The following is a 12,083-nucleotide window of genomic DNA, read 5'->3' as shown; positions in this document are numbered from 1 at the left end:
CATGGTATACATGGAGAATTTAATTAAGGAGGGCCAATGAAAGCAAACCTTTCCCTGCTGCAGGAAGCAGTTATACAGAAAAGTAAATTTTGATTGTTCTTCATTCTTGAACTCTGTTTGATTACATCTGGTAAATATTGTGCCCTAAAGTCATTTAATTATTCAGTTTTTCCACTTTTAAATAATATTAGTGCTGTATGAAAGGTTACCTGGAGGGCCAATTTTAATGGCTGAATACATCCTGAATAAAAATATTCAAAATTATTTCCAAATGTTTACCAACCCCAGCTTTAATAATATTCTTTTACAAGCATAGTTAAATTTCAATGTGTACATCAAACTTCATTCATTTTTCAGATTTAACTGCTGGGCTACTCCAGTTGTGGATTTCTGGATATTTTGGAAACAGGTGGCTGTTAAACTAAGTTCTGGTTGAGAGGACAGTATTAATCAGTATATTGCAATCTGCAAGACACTTAAGACTTGGATCCCGCATTAAATCCAAATCTACCCTCACAAGACACTAATTATGGAAATGCATTCGTATATTTCAGTGATATTAGTTACACATCGGCATCTGCCTCAGACAGACAAATTAAAAAATACTGCTGCAAGTTAAACATGGGGCTCTTAGACACATGGGAAGGGAGATGCAGCACCAGGCTACCATCCTTTGCAGTAGAATTTCATTTCTATGCAGTTATAATTGTTTCAAAGATGATAGATAATTTCCAAATACAATCACAGAATAAAAACAGACAAAAATCAGAAGTTAGCTGAAACCTTTCAGTATAAAAACCTCGTATTTTTACATTGATTAAAGTCTCAGACTGAGCAAGTATTCATTTGGAGTCACTAGACTACACTCTCCATCATTTTACATGCTGCTATGTTGTGCAATAAAAAGTATAGGAAGCACAGCAGTATCTGTCAAAAGTATTGGCAAAAATAAGGCACTCAATTTCAGCAATTTTGCTAGTTATAGTATAAAAAATTGTGCTATTACCCTGCCTATAATAAATAATAATCTTCACAAGGGTTTGAAAAAATGATATTACAGTCATGTGAATTCATAACTCTCAGGATATATAAATGGAGAATAATATCTAAGGTAAGCAAAGCCTTCTGAAGCCTTCCCTTACTAATCACAGTCATGCAGTAAAGACAGTGCAAAGTTCAGCAAAGCCAGCTGGAAGTCTTCTGTGAGCCTCAGGAAGGATTGATCAGACCACGACAAAAGCACTTCAGTCAAACATAAATAGAACTCACATTCATTCAATAATGGTATATCACTAGTTTAAAAGACAAAGAGCTTTTCTATCTTCTAAAAAAAGAACATCTGAGTTGAGAGTGTGATGTAAAAACCCTCACAAGTAGATGAATCAAAATGGATTTTCACCATCTATTGGGTCACACATCTGTAACCCAAGCCCCTTGGTTCCTGATAGATTTAGTGTCTTTTCCAAATCATGAGACACTTTCCTGTTTAAATTGCTGAGGCTTTACTTTTAGCACTGCAACAATAGGGGCGATTCAGGCAGAGGTAACTTTCTTCACAGGAAAGGAGATCTGGTACAGCTTGAACCCATTGCAGAAAGAAAAAAGAAGAAAAAAAAAGAAAAAAGAAAAAAGAAAAAAGAAAAAAGAAAAAAGAAAAAGGAAAAAGGAAAAAGAAAAAGAAAAAGAAAAAGAAAAAGAAAAAGAAAAAGAAAAAGAAAAAGAAAAAGAAAAAGAAAAAGAAAAAGAACAAGAAAAAGAAAAAGAAAAAGAAAGAAAAAGAAAAAGAAAAAGAAAAAGAAAAAGAAAAAGAAAAAGAAAAAGAAAAAGAAAAAGAAAAAGAAAAAGAAAAAGAAAAAGAAAAAGAAAAAGAAAAAGAAAAAGAAAAAGAAAAAGAAAAAGAAAAAGAAAAAGAAAAAAGACTGGCAACAACCATGTAATTTGTCAAAGTGAAAGGCAAATATTTGACAAGGTTAGATAGACTCAGATAGACTTCTCCAAAGGAATAACATGTGCACCCTTACTGGCAGCAGGACTCTGCTGTGATGAATATATCTGTTTCTTCAGGCCTCATGGGAATGTGGACCTGGGATTGGTGGTGCTTGTCTCAAGCTGAGGTGTCACTTGGACTGGAGATCTGGTTTACAACCACACAAAAACAATCAACCAAACCCACCCAGACAAAAGGGACATGTCTATATTTTTTGTCTCTGAACTGAAATTCTCTGAAGTGACTGGATGTTGATGAGCTTCCTGGTCAAAGAATGGACTTTCCTTGAGGTACCTCTAGTGCCCATTCTGAGCACCACAAGAGATGCTACAGGGAAACAGAAAGTTAAATCTCTGCAGAAGCTCCAGGTTATCAGAACACAATGTGAAATGGTCACAGCCACTTCTTCCTCAGCACACCTTCTCATACCACCCTCTTTCAAAGTAAGGGGGAGAGAAGGAGAATAATCCTCAGCCAGCAGAATTTTTGATGGAAAGTCCATCTGGTTTTGCAGGCATGAGAGAAGACAAAACCTGGATCTCCTGAGGCTAATGACAGTTTGGAAACTACACTCCAAAGTCTTCACTGTGTTAACAATTCATTTCAGGAAATAAAAAATAATAGGGAATGAGGGTGAATGCTGTACTTCACTAGATGAGCAGTCCTGGAAAAGATTCCAAGAACTCCTTCATATATTTGAGAGTGCTACTGGCACCAAAATCATCTTGTTTTACTGTGATATTGCTTTCACCTAGGTGGATAAATGTTCAGCTTCCAATTTCCAAACAAATATCATCTCACTTGTGAGGTTCTTTGTCTTCCAAACAAAGATTTAGCATTTTGAGTTTTTCCTGAAGAATTTCAGCCTGATGGATATTGGCAGTAGAAGGCATGTTACATAATGCATGAAGAAAAAGATGGACACAAGAAGTGTCAGTTTTCCATTTTATACCCTTTCCCCCTGCAGCCTTTGAAACATATTTTATGCAGTTTCTTTATAATTCATACAAATATATAAAGGCTAACCCTTCACATTAGGCTCTCATGAATATACCATGCAAATTCATATGCAAAGCAGATGTAACCCTCAGGCCATTGCCACATGCCCATCTGTAAAAGAGGTACCACTGTGTCAGGCAGCATTTTGTTGTTTCTGGCAATCCCTCTGAATTTAAGTCGGTAATGAAACAAAATGGAACAGACAAAGGCAGTATATTTTACACTCCTTTACACTGGAAGTACAAGTACAGATCAACACACTGTCTCTAACCTTATGGGATTTTTAGCTGTCTCCAGGGTAAATAAATCAGCCTCTACTTTTGTTCCTTCTCTTAAAAATGCCCACAGTTCTGTCAATGATTTGAAAGTAGTGGTGTAGCAAGATATTATCTCAAAAACTGATTCCATATGTACAACAAACATCCTTTATTTCAAACACACATATATTTGCATTGCTTGCTCAGAGCTAGACTGCAACAAAACAAATGGATGATCTCATTCAAGAAAATCTTCTTTCTAATGATACATGTTTTCATCATATATTTTGATAAAGGAAATACCTTATCTTACTAAGAACTGGTCATTACATGAGTGTTAATATGGAACTGAAGTATCTGAAAATGTTTGCTTCAGCATGATCCAAAACCAACTGAAACCACTGGAAAGACTTTCAGTCTTTCCTGAACTTAGTCTTCATCCCTTCCAGGCACCATACACTCTCCTGCATTGATACTCCCACCTAAATAAAGTTGAAATATTTGTGCATCAAAGACAATTAGTCTGAGAAAAGCAAGAACAAAAAATACTTTCAAAGAACAGTTTCTACTAAAAATTTAATATCAGTATTTTACCACTAGGCTAAAACAGCATAATACAACCATGAATGTTGACATAAGACATGCATTAAAATCTTAATTAAAGTGCATTCTGCATAACAGCAAGTCTTGGCAGTGCAAGCCATCTACAAAACACTATGAATTGCATTTGAAATTTGAAGAGTGTGTGGAATTCTTTTTAAAAAAAATACATCATTTTTCTCAAGAGACAAGGAAGTTTAATAGCATTAAAATTGCCATGCACTTTAAGTTTGCCTGAAATTACACACATATCATACAATTTGGTACTTATAAATGTTATTATTTATCTTACCCAAATCTATCGTGCTATCTAGGCTGAGGTCCCAGTAAACTGATGTTTTTGCAGAAGGGCTTAACACTTAACGCTCTGATCCAACAAATTCCCTCCACCATAATCTCTTTGGAATTCATAATTTATTATACTTAATGAGACTTCTAACATGCAGAAAATTAGACAAGTCGTTATGTCTTCAAAGGATCACTTCCTGCCAGGCAAAACTAAGAAAGCAGCAGACACTCAGTAGAGGGATGGATGATCGCTCAGGCTCAGACAAACAGCTCAATTTTTTTTTAATGTATGAATTAATCATCTCCAGTTACCTCTTATGAAGCCATTGCTGCTTAGTTTTTACATATAACTGTATGACTCAAATCTTTATATTCAAGTGTTGCACATCTGTCAATTAGCATTAATGTGATACAAGGCTCTCTATTTTAGGCTTTATGCGAGCTTAAAGTAGTTAATTTCCTCTCAGGTGCTCCTAAGCATTGAGCTTAACTTCAAAACACTTCTCTCTCTTAAAACTTCATTTATCTCTTTGTCAGCAGAAATTCTGTTTCTTTTAAATACAAATACTGTTGTGTTGACACCATGACAACCAATTTGCACAGCAATAAAAATATCGTCCTTGTCCTCCACTGCTTCTTCCCTTCCTTTGGATCTCACATGCACAGTGCTGGATCAGGACTTAAAGGGTCTTCACCAAAAGAGACCACCCCAGACATCGTTCCTGGGGAACATCAACTGGTTCAAATTAAAGGCTTAGATTCAGACTGACACTCAGAAAACTGCTCTTGCTTGAGCCAATTCATCTCCATAACACAGAGGAGGAAGTGGCCCTTGCCATGTAAGAAGGGCTATTGCACCCTTGTGAGGAAGCCATTGTGCTGTCTGTGCTTGGTTATGGTTTTATTTTAGAGGGAAGCATACTCAGTAAACCTGGTAAAAGGAAGCTATGAGAAAAATGGGAAGATGCTAAACCAGGGTTGAGGTCAGCAAAAAACAGATGCCAGTGTAAGAAGGTGAGCCATATTCAGAAATAATAGGATATGAGTTTACACTAGGGAAACCAAGTGTGGTAGGATTGCACGTGGAGACAAGATTCTGGTGTGAGGATCTTACATTTTCAGCCCTTTCTTTTCTCCAGAGATTAATTTTCAGGGTCTGATGTGGTTTCCACTTTTCCATTCCTATATAACAGATCTTGGTTTCACTTCCTTAGGCTATGGGACCAATCAATCTGAAAGGAGAAAAATGGGAGATGAAAATGCTGTTTACCCACGTTTACCCACATTTACAGCTAAATATTTGCTCAGAACTGCCCATTCTTTCCTAAGGGGACTTTGGAGGAAGAGACTGGAAACAAGATACAACAAGACTCATCTTGTTTTTTTTCAGCCTCTAACACTGCTCCAAGATAGGAAAAGCAGAATGTGGGAATGTGCAGAATTAGGGAAGACCTATTGAGCCACCAGCTTTTGTGACCAGCATGGAATCAGTGTTAGCTGTTTTTTCCTTTGGGGCTGAAGGACGGGATTTAGCATCTGGAATGATTTTTTTGTGCTATGGTTTCTTTAACTGCTGCCTTTGCAATGTACCAAAGAAGCCAATGCTTCTTGAGATTTCCTCTGCATTTACCTTTTCTCATTAGAATTTATTTTAATAATCACACATTACTCCAGAGCAGCAAAAACGTGCCCTTGTTTCTGTCAGAAACATTGCACTTGGTATGCAAAGTTGTTTTTAATCTTCAGATTGGTCTGCATACGTATAGATAGCGCCTTACAGCACTGTTTTTGCAGATTTAATGGGGAAAATGTACGTACTGGGGCAAAGTAATTGGATTTCGGCTGAGAAGCTGCATTTGAATGAAATCAATAAAGATTCTGTCATCTAATATTTTAAGTTTGGTACAATGTGTATACTGCAGGTCAGTGTAAATTCATTAAAAAGATCAATGCGATGAAATTTGTCTTGGGTGCCTTGAAATATCCTAGGGTGACTTGAGAGGAAGTTGCCAAGGAAACAAGAGATGCAACTCAGAGAAATATTTAGGTGTTTTAACTTGATGTCTGAATTCTACTGAGTTTCTGAGATAGTATAATATAGGAAGTTGTCATGGAAACAAAATTCAACAAGTGGTTAATGAAGAGCCAGGCCAGGCAATTCCTGCAGGTGGCTGTGTCAAACAGTTTGGACCAGAACATCCTTAAAAAATGAGAACTCTCCACAGGTCCTTGGTTGTTGGTTTTCACAGCAAACAAGAAGAGGAAATTATGCTTAGGCACCAAAATGGTAGATACATTCTCAAAACTGCTAACAGACAGACATCTTTATAGATATGTTAATTTTTGATGATATAAACCATAACTCCTTAACCAGCATCTAGAAGCTCTCCTACAGGTAGTCAACCTGCTTTAAAGTTCAGATATAATTCTCTTGTATTATTGTCCATATTAAATGAAACATTTTAATTAAAAATACTTTTAAAACTCAATTTGTATCTTAATTGATGCCTCTTCCAAAGGCTTTTTGTTTGACATGATGTTTTGGTTTTGCTCTTTTACCCTAGGTTTAGCCTCATGTGTACTTTTCTTCAATAGTAAATCCTTGCCAAACTTATTTTAATTTCTGTAATAGAACATAACAGTCATTTTCCAGGATCATGCAAGCATCAATATTTTTCTTCCTTTATTATTCCATTTCAGCCTCTCAATTTCCTGTCTCATTAGGTCTGAGGCATTTGTTAGCATGTGTACAGTGCTTTAGGGCCTCAGCACTGAAAACCCATAACTTCCTATCAAATTCAAAGGAGAAATCTAAGAACACATACAGTAGCATGCAATCCATATTCTTTTTTAATGCATTGAGGAAACCATGGCATTGGCAGTCTCAAGGAGATTAGCTGATACAGGCTCCATAACTAAACATGCAGAAGGCATTTCATTCTGTTATACACAGAAATAAATATATATACATTCTGTTCTATGCAGACAGACCACACCTAATGAATAGATAAGATAGAAAGGTAATCTAAATACTTCTGCATGGAAACTCCTTTCACAAAGTTACTTAAAATTCACAATAATTTTATTTCCTCAATGGAATACCCTCAAATAGTTGTTCCTGGGAAGTATTTCATATCTAACACTCATACTAAGAACATAATACTATTTCATTTGCTAAAAAGGCTCCTGACCATGATGTTTTAGTTTCAGTCTGTCATTTGTTAAATATAAGGCTTTTTGAGACTTTTCACAAACATTTTTGTCTGCCTTGAACAGCAAGGGATTAAGATGCCAAGTACTGGATGACAATATTTGTAGCTACCTCACTATTTTCAGTTATAGCTACAATTGTGAAATTTACATTATGTCATTTCTGCCAGCTACACACACACACACACACACACACACACACACACACACACACAGACACAAGTGGGACATTTTGAAGCATATCTGTGCTTGCATTGGAATGAAGTTAAATAAAGTTTGTGTCATGTGCTTGGCTATATGCCTTTAATGAGGTTTAGCTTTTTCATGAACACAGAAAAATCTTCTCTTTGATCCCTCCACCTCCTCCTCACCACTGTACCACAAGGGTGACAAATGTTGGTGAAGCATCCACACATCTGTGGTCCTGTCTCCCTCTGCCTGCTGCCCCAGGTTGTTCCTCATTTAGTGCAGCTGCACTGATGGTGAACAGGAGAAAAAATAGGAAATCCTACCCAAAAATTCAACATTTCTAGCTCAGCAAAACCCTTCCAATTTGTTATAAGATTTTTGGGAGGTTTTTTTGACTTAAAGAAAGGGAACGTAAGATGGAATATTGCTTTCAAATCTGTCTTCACATGAGCTTCACAAGGTCCAGATGGATGCTTGGATAGAAGAAAAAAGAGAATCAAACTTTCACAATCTCAATGAAATTGTGGAAATATCAGCACTTCCCCATTCCTCTGAATAAAGATTTCCAGGAAAATTTCAGCTTTTATGTAAGTTTCTGGACTTCATGGTCATGTAGAAAAGTGCTTAAAAGGTTTAGAAAGAGAGGACGATAGGCTAAGCCTTGTATAGGATTTTTTGTATGCTTTTTTTAACATCTACACATTATTGAGAGGCTGAAAGCATGATACATGAATGATTGGCAGTGGTCAATTATCAAGACTCCAAATGTAAACCATATTTAACATGAATGCATGCCCTTGGAAACCACACACAATCTCTTTTACCATCAATCCTTCCAGTAGAAAATCAAAATAGAAGTAGGATTTTACCAAGCACCAGATGACATCCCTGAGCTGTGAAGGGTACAGTAAGATAAAGAAAGGAAAAATAATTCATTGTCATTCCCAACATAGTAGTTAAGCCTACCTTGCCCTTAAATGTATTTCGCAAACTGTATGATTCCGTAATTGTACAGCTTTGTGCTAAAGATAATACAATAACCTTGAATTGTGCTTCATAGCAACACAATCAATTAACTACTTATATGGACAAACACTTGAATATATTGCATTGTGTCTGGATGCTCCATTACACTTCTCTTGCAGACTGCATTCAATTAACTCAAGGCTGCTGCAAGTTCCTGACCATGCTGCAGAATAAAATCCTTCAGTGAAAGGGTGTTTGCCCTTTGTGTGTCAAGATATTCAAACTTTAAACTTGAATGAGTCCTCTGAAAGTTTAATTGAAACACTATTAGTGCTAGAAAGTCTCTTTTTAAGGCCTGTTGCAGTTTAAGGCAGCTGAGGAAGCAAATCTGACTCTGGCTCACTGCTCATTGCCCAAAGATGATGTAGTCAGCTGGATAAAGGCAAAAATGCATCTTTCTTTGCTATGCAGTCAAATGCCATATGTTCTCTGGATTTTATTTTTTTAATAGCTTTTATTAGAATTTATCAACTTCTTGAGATCCTAGGTAAAGGGGTATGGGAATTAAGAACCTTAAATTTAGGTGGTTTTTAATCTTCTCTACTATTTGTATTAGCTTACAAGAAAAAAGGTGCTATGGGAATCCTGGGATACAAAGTTATGCTATTTTATTAATCATCTGTCCGTTTTAAATGCCCACATAGGCCAGCATTTATGTAAGAATCATCGGCATCACTGGGTTTCTTGTATTCTTTGTAATGACCAGTGCTACTATGTTCAGTCAGGGGTAACAAATTATACTTTACCTAACTAATACAATTATAATTTCACATTTTGACTACTCACATAAAGCAATTTGCATCCCATACACAAATTTAATGCTTGCACCTGTGAAATTGGCAGCAGTTCTATAAAGAAAACTGATTCCTTATGAATGATTTTTCAAACTGTAAATGTGAAAACTCAACCTTAAAAAAATTCAACAGTCCTTTTTCCATTAATGTAACTTTCAAAATTAATAGGTCTGTGAGCTTTTTATTCTTGAAAAACATAGTGGAGAGAGGCCAGAGCTGTCTTCCCAGGAGAAGTCTGTTAAATAATAAATATAAACCCCAATAACTTTCAGGCACTTCAAACCAGGCACAAAATACAGAAAATGCTCAGCAGTTAGTCAGTAGATCAGAACCAGGGATTCTAGTAATTTTTATTCACTGGCGCAACTCAGGGCAGTTTGTCTCTCACTGAACTGCTGTTTACACGAAGCATCCGCACCAGAAGAACATTTTAAACATCTTGTGTATGGAACTTCCCACTAGGAAACAGCTGGTGATATGGCAATTTAACAAAAATAAATTAAATCTATACATGACCTTCTCAAAGGCAGAGCAGTTTGCCAGTGTTTTGGGGAAAATTCTCCTGTTGATTACATCCTCTTTCACAAATTTTCAGGTCTCTTCTGATCTGCAGACCCTCCCTGCATCTTCAAAGTAAGGACTCATGGGTAAATTGAAGCCTGTGGCCAATTGACCTGGCAGGGACTGAGCAAGAAAATCCACATCAAAGGGTACAGGGAATCCAGTCAGCCCCTTGCTCAGCATCAAGGCAGGAGTCATGCACTGTAGGATGTGACTCGTGCCCAGGATGTGAAAGCCAAGCCTCTGGCAAAGCTGGTGTGGTCTGCTCTCAGTGAACGATGACAGGACAGAGGACAGAGATAAGGCTGCTAAATGCCAGTTGTCCCTTGCTGGGGGGCTGCAGCATCTGGGGTGGACACCTCCAGCAGTGAAACCTGCTTCTCCTCCATCGGAGAAACTAGACCACCTGCTATCAAACACATCTGGTGCAGGGTCTGCTCACCCTGACTGTGGCATCCTTCGTTCCAGGTGGAGAAATCCTGACCTCTTTCTTTCTTGCCCAGCACTTTTCAGCCATTCCCTGCACTGGACAGAACTGCATTGCTGAATTGGGCCACCTCTCAGCAGCGACCTTGACTTTAGACTGTGCCCCTCACTGGGCAAGCAAAGATCTGTTCAGAGCTCACATAAGCACAGGTGAAAAGTTGAAGTGTGCTACTGACAGAGAGATTTTTACTAAAATGTATGTGAGAGCCTGAGTTAGCCTGTGGTGAAAACATGGTCTCAGTCTAGATACTCCATCACAAGAATGACAGATCCAAAGTGCACCAATGCACTGTCCTAAATCACACTGTTGCTAGTGCCAGGAAAGGAAAGCAAGTAAAGCAAGGAGGTAAGGACAAAACATGATGAGTGAAAATATGTATGTGTATCCATAAGCATATGTGCCCACCCTACACACACACTACATAACCTAATTGCATTTCCCATGATAACACCTTCAGGAAGACAGTTCAATTTCAGCCATGAAACATAGCCCCATTTTTTGGGGTATGTCAACTGATTTCAATGGGCAGTTTACTAGTTGATAGTTTGAGGCTGAAGGAAAGAGTTTCATTCATTTCACTGAGGGTAATCGTGGTGTGCAAAGGCACTGATTAAAATTATTAACTGAAAGAGGGTCAGAAGTGAGAGAAAATCTCTCTGCCCCTCCTGCCTCTACTCACTTCCTGATCCTCGGCACTGGGTTCCTCAACCTTTGCCACAACTTGCTGGTAAATAGTCTGGGCTAAAATTAGGTATATAGGAAAGGGTAGGTGTTACCATCTGGTGCATGTTGTTAATTCTTGATGGCCCGATAACATCTATTTTTGATGTTCTTTATTAGCTTTCAGGGGAGGAGAACACAGGGATGGGGCTCTAGTGCCACCATCAGTGGTTTGCAGTATTTTCTGCTTTTCTTCAGTTAACAGCCACCTCTGTCACAGCAAAGGAGTTTAAGAACACGCTAGGTAAGACAAGTGACCATGACAATATTTGAGATATTAGCCTTAATTTCAGTGCTTTGAAATCACCACTGCTTTTTCTCAACTGGTTCTGAACTCTCCGTTTTCATTCTCCACCTACAATCATGCTCCCAAAGATGGAGTAAATGAGCCAGATAAGAGACTTAGCACACATAAATCTCAGCCTCTTAGTAGGTAGTAAGCATGTAAGTGATGGTTCTTTAAAGACAACAGCTGAAGGCCTGAGCTGCCTTTTTGATCTTTTACATTATACATGGCTAAGTATTTTGCATCATGCTCAGCTAAGCACACTGCAAACAAAACCTGGGAAGAGAAAATAACTCAGAAATTAACTCAGACCTCTCAAACTAAAGAGAATCTTCATCATAGGTCAAATTTTCAAGTGAAAAGTTCATTAAATATTTTAAAGGTTAAAAGAGGCTACCTTTTTAATACAAGCTTGGCATGCATTACAAGTTTTCACCTGGAATCCTAAGCTTTATACTGACCCATTACTTTGGAATTCCAGCTTTATGTAGACTTACTCTCATCTTGCACATCCTCATAAAAACTCCTTCATTGCATGCTACCAGTCATCTCTTCCTAGAGCTCATGTTGGTCATACTCAGTAATTATCATTCTTCTCCAAGGTGACAGAGATTCACTATGACACCAGCTGTGACAATTAAGTGCCTCATCCTCTAATGAACCAGATGATGCAGCAGTC

The 12,083-nt window shown here is 37.6% G+C and overlaps 1 protein-coding gene across 12 annotated transcripts in view; it reads right to left on the bottom strand.

Annotated features, from left to right (window-relative positions):
• Positions 1 to 12,083, bottom strand: part of LOC141727343 (N(6)-adenine-specific methyltransferase METTL4-like) — a 52,683-nt gene that overhangs the window by 12,073 nt on the left and 28,527 nt on the right. For 5 of the 12 annotated variants that reach the window (XR_012578364.1, XR_012578363.1, XR_012578361.1 and 2 more), the window contains one exon: positions 5,246 to 5,363. The exons of 3 other annotated variants lie outside the window; for them this stretch is intronic. The gene's annotated coding sequence lies outside the window, so the exon portion shown is untranslated. Of the gene's footprint in view, positions 1 to 2,484; positions 5,364 to 12,083 lie in introns of those variants that run through there. 4 more of the 12 variants (XR_012578365.1, XR_012578370.1, XR_012578360.1 and 1 more) reach the window with 2 other exon arrangements.

Source organism: Zonotrichia albicollis, unplaced genomic scaffold, assembly GCF_047830755.1.
Source record: "Zonotrichia albicollis isolate bZonAlb1 unplaced genomic scaffold, bZonAlb1.hap1 Scaffold_104, whole genome shotgun sequence".
Classification (NCBI taxonomy): Eukaryota; Metazoa; Chordata; class Aves; order Passeriformes; family Passerellidae; genus Zonotrichia; species Zonotrichia albicollis.
This window is presented reverse-complemented; position numbering and strand designations above follow the sequence as displayed.